The 12,848-nt window shown below is 32.4% G+C and overlaps 1 long non-coding RNA gene across 1 annotated transcript; it reads right to left on the reverse strand.

The window, feature by feature from the left end:
* Positions 1 to 2,975: 2,975 nt before the first annotated feature.
* LOC131875626 (uncharacterized) lies at positions 2,976 to 8,028 on the reverse strand. Its single transcript, XR_009372440.1, has 2 exons — positions 7,420 to 8,028; positions 2,976 to 3,315 (listed from the first exon to the last, which is right to left on the reverse strand). It is a non-coding gene; the product is annotated as an uncharacterized LOC131875626 (long non-coding RNA).
* Positions 8,029 to 12,848: the final 4,820 nt, after the last annotated feature.

Here is a 12,848-nt window from a genome sequence, read left to right on the forward strand (position 1 = left end):
ATTAACTTTGATGATGCAGCCAAAAGAAATCTCGATCCGGCGAGTGCAAGATGTATTGCCTGGGACAAGAAAAGGAAACACGCTAGCTAAAGGTATGTACAATTTTTGACATGGAGTGATATAGGATTGATTATGCTTAATGACCCGCAGCCTTTCTCAAATTTTGAATTGGAAGGGACATCGCATTTATAGAAAAGTTGGTGGTGGGCTTCGTTGGAAGAGGAACAAATCTCCTCCAAATCTCTATGTTTGCGTGCAAAGAGAATTCATCACCTATTTCCAACTCTTAAGGTGGCACGAAACCGAGCAAGCATGAGTACTGAAGGAGGCCAACTTAGGTGCAAATTCGATCGGGCGGTCTTGTCATCCTTGGAAATCTGGGCACACATCAGGGAAGAATGGAGAGGTGGGTTCGAAATGAAGGGCTTTGTCAGCCCAGAGGGTGTGTAGTTTAGAATCTATTCGGATCCTTGTAAATTGCATAAAATTCAACTTAAGTCCTTCCATTTTGATGGAAATTTGCCTTTCATGATAGAAGTTTGTTTTTGTTTTGTTCTTGTTTTTTTTGGGGGGGGGAGTCAGTGAGCTCGGATTGTGAGTTCATAGACAAAATTAGAGCCAAGTTCTAATCTTTTGAGTTCTCTCCACTTCTTGAGTTCTTTGGAAGGGTCTTAAGTACGATTCCACATTCAATCCCCACCTCCTTGCAACTTTATTCCTCACAATGTCTTTGCTTGCCTTTGTTGGTTCCATTTCCTCTCTTTTCCCATTTCTCACCTCTTTTGTGTTTTCTCTCACAACTCCAAAGTCCTCAATTCATTTGATTAGGTGGTAAGGTTACACAATTCAAGCAAATATTACAAGCTCACAAGCCTTCATAGCGACCTCATCATGGCAAAATATTGAATCATGCATGTTGCTTTTGGAATAGACAGGTCATCAAGTAGTTTGCTAACAAGGATCTTAATGAGAGCTAAGCAACCTTTTTAGTTAACTATCTTTCACCATTATAGTGGGATCAAGCATAAGAGTGAAGTTGTCGATGTGGGATTAGAGCAATAAAGGATGAGATTGGTCATTTGCCATTTATTAAGTAAAATTTTGGTCAATTGCATCAATAAAATAGTTTATAATGGACTATCATAAATCACTTTTATGAAAACAATAGTTGCAAAAACACCTTATGAACATAATTCACATGACATGACCATAATTAACTCACTTTATGATTGAAATTCACATAACAAAACCTTGTCTACATAATTATAAAGATAATAACCTTCAATCACTTGACAAAATTTGATTATCTTTAAAATATGATGATTATAAATGCTATTAATATTTATCAACGAATAATATTAAAAAATAATTAAATATTTGGTTATTTATTTATTAAATATTATGCTATTATGTCATTTCTCCTCTACAAGTGCATATGAATAACAATTTAACATTATCATAATTGCCCATATTTTAAAATATTTATAAAAATCACAATAATGACATTCTATGATTAGTTGTAAGAAAAAGCTCAACTCCATGATAATTGTATTAGTATATAATGATTTATTTAATTATTCTAAAATCAAATACACCATCAATACATTTAAAATATTTTAAGGAGCTTATTTCAAAATTTAAAACATGGAAGCTTAACTTTCCCATGCCTAGCATTTAAAATTTGACACAATTTGATTGTCTTTAACATGAAGAAGATAATAACCTTCAATCACTTGACAAAATTTGATTATCTTTAAAATATGATGATTATAATTTATTATTGGTATATGATTGTCATATTTTATAACAAGACAATAAGATGTGACACAATTTGATTATCTTTAAATGATGATTATAATTTAAAATTATAGAGAAAATCAATATAATCAAAATTATTGTGCAAAAATTATCTTTTAAGAAGCATATTTAATAAATTATTTTAATTGGAAAAGACCTAAAATTGTGTGTAAAATTCTTGAGTTATATGATATAAATAAGTGACTAGGAGAGTACTACTCAATTTGGTAAATAAATGATTTAATAAACTTTCATCTTTGCAATCAAAATTTTCTTTATTTTTAAAATATCATAAGCATGTAACATGAATAGCTTAAATTTATGGAATATTGTTTATCATTAAATGGCATAAACATTTACAAATAAGCTTCTCTTAGCTTCAATCCAAATATTCTTTACTAGGAAGCTCAAGCACATGAAGGTGAAAACTCACATGGTCTCTCCTAATTGACCCAAGACAACCATGACATAGCACAACACAACATTACACAAACACAATATAACATCACACAAAACAATAAAACACAACATTATACAAAACAACACAACACAAAATATTTTCAAGTTTTAAATGCTATTATTATGTCATTGGCAATAATCTTAATATGCGATGGTCAAAAAGTGTGCACTCTTTATTGATGTGTTTTATTATGTGCAAGAGTTTCTAGTCATTTGCAATAATATTAATATTTTGCAAGTCAAAATGTGCATTTTATAGGCACGATTGTCAAGTGAATTGCATTCATGAAGTGAGTTAATGATTGTCTTTTAAATGTTGATTTCATAAGGGTAATTAATAATTATCCATTGTGCACAATGTTAATATGTTACAAGTCAAAACATTCATTTGTATGGTTATGTGAATTATGTCCATAAATTTCTTTCACAACTACTTTTTAAATGTTCTTTCCATCAAGGTAATTGATTTATGATTGTCCATTATGATCAATTTCATGAAGTGACTTATGTTGTGATTCATAAATGATAAATTTATTTATAAAATTTTGATTTGAAACTTTCGTGTTAACATAAAAATAAAAATCTTAAATAAAAATTAAACATTAGCAACAAAAATAAAACAAAATGCAAGGGACATAAGACATACCTTAAAGAATGACCTTGGCTTTTCGACCATTCTTTAAGCTGTCAAAAGAATACACGACCTTAAGGAATGATCATGGCCAATAACAATTCCCTTCAGTCTTTAAAAGGGGTTTTGAACCCCTTTCAATAACTTTTTTTTTTATTAATGATCAATATAATAGACAAAAATATTACTAAAGAAATAACAAATAACCAATCTCATTCTTTGCTGCTCTAAATCTACACCCACGAAGTCACTCCTATAATTGATCCCACCATAATGGTGAAAAAATAATTAACTGATCTAGATGCTTAGCTCTCTTTGGGATCCTTGGTAGCAAACTGTTCAGCAACCCGCCTCAAGAGGCCACTAAGAATAGTTGTGAGCTTGCACTATCTACCTGAATTGTGTGTAACCCTGTCACGTGGTCATTACTAATTTAGGCATAAGTCAGTCACCATAATAATGTAAGAGATACAAGTATTCAACTTAAAAATCATTGTGAGTTCCCTGCATAGTAAAATAGTTAATGTAGATAAATCTATAATCCATTTAGAATATACATTTAGGATGCTGAAAGATTCACGAGGGTAGAAAGACTTGAGTTTGAAGACAAATCACAAAGTAGAACTCTCCAAGTTTTGCACTGTATTTGATTTCCACCATTTTGTACAAGCTGGGAAGGAAGTAACATATTTGTATAACTGTCTGCCATTTAGGTCCAATTTTTCATTGTTGGTATAATTCAAAACATATAAGCTTTAAACACAATTTCAGTCTTGTATGGCCCGTTCTTTTTAAAGGTCTTCCTTTTTTTTCTTTTAACTGCTACATCTCAATACACTGCGTGAAATACAATGTTGAAGCTTTAATGTTGCTTATTCTTCTTCAAGATTTTGTTTATAGATCTTATAATTTTATATTTAGCTGTTCTTATTGCTTGTCTATTGCAATTATCTTCAAGTACTTCTTTAATAAAAAGTATGGTCTTCGAAATAGCCAATGTGCACTAAACAGAGGTAGAACAAAGTAGAATTTTTATAATATCTTCTGGGATTGTTCATCATCGGGTATCCAGTTTCTGCCATTATTACAAGGTGGGAAAGAAATAAGATGAATGTCCATCTGTTTCTTAGCGAAAATGGAGGTGTGGAGGTGTGGATGGCATCTTTTACAGAGAGAAGAGAAAGAATGTAACAGTGCAATAAATTATTAGGGAAGTCATTCAACCTATCATTCTCAATCTCAGTTGCAATTCATTTATATTCGAAGTATCGATATAATAAAATAAATACAGAACAAAAGCCAAAACAATCTAAGACACCAAGCACTTGTACATATCAGGTCTGTTTTTTTTATATTCTTACGAACCTTACCAGACACATCAACTTCAATGATTTCAGCTTCTCTGTTTTATCAACACACATACAATCGTGATAGCTACAAATTCTCTTAATTGCCAGTCACATCATTTCAGAACACCATCAAAAGTACTTAAAATAAAGAATATATTTGAACATGATGACCTGAACATGTTTCTGATTTATAACTTAAGTAATATAGAGAGTTTAAAGAGAAAAGAAAATCACAAACCTAAATTCACCTTCTATCATTTTGCTGAGAATCTTGAACATGAAAATAAATACCAATCATATTTTAGAAATGAAAACAAACCAAAAAATTCATTCCCAAGAAAAGTAAAATCAAGCTAAAATTGGCTTCTAAAGGACGATGAATCAATGAATATAGAGATAAGACTGTCATGAGTTGTAGGAAGCATATCATGACCATTAGAAACAACATCATGAGAAGTCAAATGAGGGGTGTAGCATTATCATATAATATGTATGTGAATAAAAAGAATGAACATTCTTGGGACGTGTATCATGAGCACGCATGAGAGTTCTCTACATACAGATGACACTGGTTGGCAGTAATATAATTTAAAGGAGACAACGAAAGCATCACGAGGCAATTCAGTAACAGAATGGTATTTCTATTTATGATATTGAAGGGTGCGCTATTGTTTAACAAGATGGCTTCGCTCTTGTAAAGCAATTCAGAAATAGATTGGTTACCATCTACAGTGACATCAAGTTAAGTAATTTAGAAAGGGGATAAACCAGAATGCACATCACATTGATTTCTCCCCAACATTATTTATTGTGTAATGTAGGGGGTGGGGGTTTTCACACTGTTTCAAAACAACCAGCTCTTGTCAGCTACTTCTCAAGAGTATTTTGGCATGGGCCAGAAATTAGCCTATATTTACATGGTTAGTACTCAAAGAAGTTCATAAGCATGCAACTAAATTTTATATATCTAATATTTCCCATAAGACACCGTTTTCTACTAGGTAATATATATTTTTCCTGTAAAGTAAAAAGATTGTATTAATATGGGTGCGATAATATACGATCAAATGCATCTAAGTTGAAATGAAATGCAGACTACGATCATTTTAAAAGAGACAAATTCATTATAGCCTTTATACAATCTGGAAAGCAATTATCTAAGAGTCCAAAACCACTGTCAACCAGAGCAACTAACTAATGCTAGAGAAAACAAAGATATAAATAGAAAGCGAGAAATAGAAAAATAGGGTTTCCTAAGCTCTATGAAAGCATAAAAACATAAGTGTATCAGGGAGAGAAATTAAAGCAGATGGTCCATCCACTAAAATTTCTCTTTCAAACAAGTATTGGCATTGGAAGCCAGTATTTCAAAATCAACAATAAGCGTGGAAGGAGCTGCAGACTTAGTTGGCATAGGCTAGGAAAGATGTGGAAGGAGCTGCACAATTAGTTGACTTAATTACTTGAGGTCCGATAAAAAGCATGGAGAGTTCTCTGAAGAAGAAACCAACATAATTTGTAGCCTCAATAAAGTATTGGAAGTAGATATGGTGTGGCTGTACTCTTCGCAAATTGGAAAGAGTCTAATATTATTCATTGAAATTCTCGTATGGTAGCAATTATATAAAGCATAGTTTAGAATGTAAAGTCTAGAAGAAAGTTTTACACGAAAGGATATTATTTAAATTGATATTAAGGGACAGCAAACCAAGGACTATATAAGCATGAATAGGATATACTCCATGCATGGAGAAAAAATAATGCTGTCCAGAGAACTAACAAGTAAAATGCCACGGATGATAGTCTACAGTCAACAACCTAAATGGACATGTCTTAGTTAAATGAGGAAAGATATAAATGACTATCATCATAAAGACATAACAAAAATTACTGTATAGTCCATGAGAGAAAAGTCCTTGCAGAGATCTAATGCCTTAGTAAATGACAGAGGATACTATGAGAATGAAATGTTAGGATGATAAGTAGTGATTTCTACTATAGATATTTCAAGTATTCAAAAACTTTATTTCTATCATATTGCTATTAAGGGACAGCAAACCAAGGACTATATAAGCATGAATAGGATATAATCCATGCATGGAGAAAAAATAAAGATATCCAGAGAACTAACAAGTAAAATGCCACGGATGATAGTCTACAGTTAACAACCTAAATGGACATGTCTTAGTTAAAAATGATAGCGAATTCTTACTAAATGAGGAAAGATATAAATTACTATCATCATAAAGAGATAACAAAAATTACTGTATAGTCCATGAGAGAATAGTCCTTGCAGAGATCTAATGCCTTAGTAAATGACAGAGGATACTAAGAAAATGAAATGTTAGGATGATACGTAGAGATTTCTACTATAGATATTTCAAGTATTCAAAAACCTTGTTTCTATCATATAGGACCTAATCCATCAAGGCATGAACGTAGGAAAAAGGACACAGTATAGTTATACATGATGTGAAAAAGGGTAGAATTTGAAAAGTTTCTCCGAGAACAGTGAATATGAAGGACATCTAGATCCATATGCCAACTAAATGATAGAGAATAATTCAGGGGCATATCAAGTGACAGTTCCATGAAGCATGATAGTCTACACAAACAACATGTATAAAGGTCAGTAAAGGTGATCATGAGGTAATTGAGCGACAAAGTTTTCTTAATGACAAGTGAATGATGCGTGACTGTTGAGATTATGGACCATACGCATGAACTCTGCATAGACCAGCATTCATTGTTTGATGAAAGTGAAGGGACCTTGTATTACTTTCCTCTAAAAGGAAGTTTGAAATGAGCTCTCATCTCATAAAATGATAGTATTATACATAGCAGAGACGACAGTAATGAGAAGAAAATCAGGTGACATAATGATAATACATCCAACGAGTCATGATAATACACTTCTTTTTCATGCAGATGGTCTGTCATTGCAGCCCAGTTACCAGAAAGAACTGATAATGATATAAAGAACAACTGGAATTAAAAACTCAAAAGGAGGATGATAATACGAAAGCTAGATAAACTAGGATTTACAGCTTCAAGGGCAGAGCACTTTTTTTTATTTTATTATCTTCCTCAGCATAATCAGCCTAATAATCAGTAATACCTTTTCATTCTAACAAGATAATCAAGCTATTATTTCATATAATGAGAATCTGTAAGAAGAATTACCTAGAAGTATTTTAACTCCATCAGTTGCCACTAACTTTGCTCTGCTTCTTCTTCTGTCCTGCCTCTGCCCTGCCTCTTCCTCTGCTAAATCCAAGAAACCAAAAACAAACAAACAAACAAAAAGGAAAAAATCACAAATGGACTGACAAACCAAAAAAACAGAACAAATCACAAATGGAGCGACAGACCAGCGTGCACACTGTACAAAATCCTACAGAAAAATGAAAAATCCAAAAGAAAATAAAACGAAAATCATAACAAGAGAAAGACATTCACAAAAAAGGACACTCTCTGTATACAAAGCTCAAGAAGATGTTTAAAACAGATTTATGCGCGACTACTATGAGAGTCATATAAAAATATTGGAACATTTGAGGCTTTGAAATTGACGATGTCCTATTAAATAGGGTTTAGGAATTCAGGGTTTTTCTTAACGGTCAATCTCCATGACAACGGCCCATTTGTTTTTTCCGCTCCTCCACATTAACGGAATTCATGCTTTTTCTTACCCTCTCTCCATGACAACGGTCCATTTTTGTTTGGTGGAATATCCTAAAACCAGTAGGCTATGGAGCTGCAGTTCATACCCTCATGCTTTTTCCCGCTCTCCATTTAACGTTCCATTTTTCTTTAATATCCAGAATGCCACTTGAATTATTCTAAACGAATTCAAATTTTTAAATTTCAAATCCAAATTGCAAATGTCTTACCCTAGTTCTAAATTTCAAATTGAAATTTCAGATCTTTTGATGCTTTTATCCGATATAATTTATAGCACATATATTCACATATTCTTATCTCATTTTTTAGGTTCATAAGGGAAGAGCATCAGCACGAGTTGAGCACGTATGAATTGTTTGAAGGTTGTTGATACTTTTTGCTTCAAAAATAGTATAAATAAAAACTATTATTTGAAACATAAAATATCAATTTTTGTGTGTTTATATATTAATAATTGCAATTGTTACTGCTATGAAATGCACCATTAGTTGTAAAAAGCAACCAATCATGTGATGCCATATCAGTTGCACAAGTATAGGGGCCTCTTTTGCACATCTATTGGTCTCACTTTTTTTTTGGACTGTTTTGGACACCTTGGCAAAAAGCATGTTGATGTGGCACCATACTTGATAATGTGGTCCTAAAACCTTAGTTATAAGAGGGGACTTGCCAAGTAAGTTGTTGTAAAAAATTGAGAGTGATTTGAAATTTCCACATAAGATTTGATATTATTTATTAACTCGAAGAACATATAAGCTAAGATATCATTTTGGTATTTATTGTATATATTACTATTGTATAATGAGGTTATGAATTTTTTTAAAACAATAATAATTAAATTCTAATACTCTTTCACAATATGTGACTTAATAGATTAAATCTATGTAAAATAAGAAGTGTTGTGATTTTTCATTTTATGATGTCTAACTCCCATGAAATTTAATTATACTAAACTATTAGGTTTACACAATGATAAATATAACAAGTAAAACCTTAAACAATCAAAAGCTTGTAGTGCATTTGTTTGAAAATATATATTAAGGATCACAAATGGAATAATTTTAAACGTAGATCATATATCAAAAATTTAAAGCCATATAACATAGCCTTAGTTGATACAAGCCCTCGTCCAGAATGTGGCTGAAAATCGTCCCCTAGCTATTGCTACCGATAAACCCGATGCAAGCCCTCCTTGGCTGCTTGAAATTGGCTCCTGCAGTAAGAAAAACAAAAATCTCCCTCCTAAGGATATTAGAACCCCTAAGAAAGTTAGAATCCAGGAGATTGATTCCGATGTGGAAATTACAGATGAGGCCAACACCCCTTGCCATTCTGTGAGACTAGCCTCCAAACCCCTTGAAAAAATGCTAAGAGGCCCCTTCTCTTCCCATGAAATTGAGAATTCCATCCCCTCTGAGAATGTGGCCCTGTTTCAGTCTACCTCGACCCCCCATTCTGTTAGCTCCACCCATGCCTCTGAAAGCCCTAAAAAATCCATGAGTCCGGAGCCCGGCCCCAAATCCCAAACAAATTCTCCCTCCCCGACTCTCAGGTTCGTGAAGATGATGGTGGTGGAGGAAGTGAGCAGCATAAAGGAGGAAGAAGACAGCAACCTGGCGGAGTTGGGTGAGAAAGTGGAGGGTTTGTTTGATAATATGCAGGAAATCACCAACAGAATGGAGGCCATGGAAAACAAGTTGCAGGACGTCTCCAAGTTTGCTTTGAACGTGATGCATTGCTTGGCGACCACTTTGTGTCTTCAGCAAGAAAGTTCTACCAAAGGCAAAAGCAAGGAAGACGATGACTACAGTGCCCTTTTCAAATTCCTCACCAAGGAATGGGCTAGGAAGCTCCTCCCCAAGAGGAACCATGGAAAAAAGAAATAGTTTGTTTCTATGTCTCGAACGTCCAGTTTTTTGTTCGGCCCTAGTAGCCTTCGGGCTGATAGTTTTATTTTTTGTTTATATTTGAACTTATCTACCTGTTGCCCTGTGTGGCAAATGTTTAAAATGTTTATTAAGACTTTTATATATCTGTTGAACTTACGTAGAATGGTCATGGTTTTTGATAGAGGAAAGTAAGAGGGCTGTAATTTTGTTGACGATCTATTGATAGTTGGCTTGCCATTGTTTCTTTGTTCTATTCCTGGGTCATCCCCCTTGTTTTGGTTGCTTTTAATATCAAAAACATAGCCTTAGTTGATTTGATTATATGGGCAAATGTTAATTAGTTACAATTACTCTTCCTATCATAACCAAACCATGGATACTAAACACTTTTTCCCATGTGGTGACCAAAAAACAATGTCAGCTATTTTGGGGATTCTATGGTTGTATGCTATGAGGTCCCACCATATGTTAGGATTAGGTGTGACATTCACCTAAGAAATCCCAAGGTGTGTAAATGATATTTAATTGTCTAAATGATAAATAATGCATGATCCCAAAAATCAAAGTATAGGCAAAACGAAATGCGTATATGGGAGTGGGGATATTATTTATTTATTAGTTATTATTTAATATAAATGGAATGTTGTGTAAAGAGGACATTTAATAGGAAGGTTGCATTGAAGAGTTCAAATTTGGGAGTTACAGAGCATCTCTCTAATTTGGTGGTTATGAAAAAATCATTAAATGCCCTCATTGACTACCTTGATTTGGGAAAGTGGCTAGTTCGATCATTATAGCATGATATATGACATGTAAGAGAGGTATAAGACATTTAAGATGTATAAGAGGAATACTAACTATTCCCAGTTGCTTGACCATGACTATGGGGGCAATGAATTTTTATATGGTTCATGATTTTGACTCAGGTTTTGATACTAGTGGGTGGTTTCTAATTTCCAAGTTTTTTATTTATTTGAGAATGGGATACAAGCTTCTAAATTTCCATTGCAAGTACTCTAAGGTTGTTATTCATTATTTTCAAAAGGATAATAGATTCTATTTGTGTACATTCTTATGTTGTTAATACAAGGTTGGGGCTCTTGACAATGGAGTTAGTTCGTACAAGGTTTTCTCCACATGTATCTAGTATTCATATGGTTGACATGTTTTATATTTATTTTTCTATTAGTACATTAATCATGTTGTCTTAATGACTTTCTTATTTAGAATCAGTATTTAGTATTAGAGCCATGATGTAATATTAGAACCCGGGATACACTTCTTCAATGTTGTTGATCTTTTGTTGTTGTAGTGGGAGTACTTTATTTAGTGATTTGCAAATATAAGTGTGATTAGAGAAGCCATGTGGCAAGCACATCTACTTCATAAGTTTAGAAGTTCAATGGCTTTAGGTACTAATTATGAAAACTAAATATGTGGGAACTCTTGGATGAAAGAGATCAACGAAGGGTTATGATAAAAAAGGAAAGACATGCTGGGATATCAAATGGAGATTATCTAAGAATCTTGAAAACAAATCTTGAGGAATGATATCTCTACGTCTCTCCAATTTCCTACTTTTGAATGTCTCTTAGGAGACTATGACATATTGTATATGGAGAAGAATAGTTCAAATATACTCAACTAAGATTCTTTTTAACATATTAAATTTAAAATAAAAATAATATTCCTTGAAAATGAAGGAAGGAGACTATAGCTAAGCACTCAAACCATTCTACTATGTTATTTTGATTCATTTAGGAAGTATAAATTTTAAGCTTGATGATGATAAATGTATTTTGGTATTTTTCTCTTTACTTAAATCTTGAGAGAACATAAAATTTGTAATTGGTGGTGGTATTATTGACATAATGCCTTTATTGTTACTTTGTTCAAAAAAATAAATGAGGTAAACATTAATGAATAAGGGTTCTAAGGATGAACTAAATGTTTGAGGTCGACCCAAGGAAAAATGTGGTAAGGAAAATGATGTTTTATTCATTTATGCTAACATTGTTGTTGGTGACTGATGGCTGATTGATTTAGGTGCATTATATCATGAATTATCAAAATAAGATGAGTGCAAGATCATCATAGCACAACAATTGCAATAGGTCAAAAAATGCATATTTACTTAGCCAAAATCCTAAAATAGATATTTGACTTTTAATATGGGTTAGAAAAAAGTTGATGGATATTTGTTATAACAAAATAGATATCCATCATATAAAAATTGGATATCTACTAAAACAAAATAGATATCCATTTTGTAGTTTCCAAGTAGATATCCATTTTGTACTTTCCATTTTTGTTTATAAGTTTTAAATATGTTACGACCCATAGGTTTGCAAAAATACAAAGTGTTGGAAAAAAAGACAAAGAATAGCGTATATCAAATAGAGTGGAACAAATATCATATATTTTGAAGCCCAAATTTCTCCGAGGAACAAGAACAATTCATGAGTAATTTTCAACATTTTCCTTCAAATTTTTTTTGAAATGATTCAAAGTTTCTAATTTTTAACTCTAAGAATTAATTTTGACTCGAGGTTGAATGTGATTTAGTAATTTTTATTGTGTTTTAAATGTTTGAATTTGATTGTATATAGCTTAACAAGATGTTATTTCAAATCCTTAATTTGTTCTTAAATTTGAAATAGGCAATATGGATGAGAAAGCTCAAAAATGAAATCCTCCATCGAACTCTCACCAATGGACCCTTCAACAATTCAAGAATAGATTGAAAATAATATCAATTAATTTAATAAGATCATAAAATTTATCAACATCACCACTGATAAACTTCAATAATATCCACGGGTTTCAAAGAATAGCCACCTATGTTTGAACCATCACAAGCCAACATGAGTCATTTTGGCAATAGAAAGAAACAAAGATAAGATTATAAATTGTGTTGGTTTATCATGTGAACATGTGAAATATTTAGTTATTACCAAAGTCATAGGGTAATCCCACAATAATGGCTTAAGATTTTGGTACATCCTGCTTTTTCTTGAAATCACATATTTTCTATAAAAT

Source organism: Cryptomeria japonica, chromosome 5, assembly GCF_030272615.1.
Source record: "Cryptomeria japonica chromosome 5, Sugi_1.0, whole genome shotgun sequence".
NCBI lineage: Eukaryota > Viridiplantae > Streptophyta > Pinopsida > Cupressales > Cupressaceae > Cryptomeria > Cryptomeria japonica.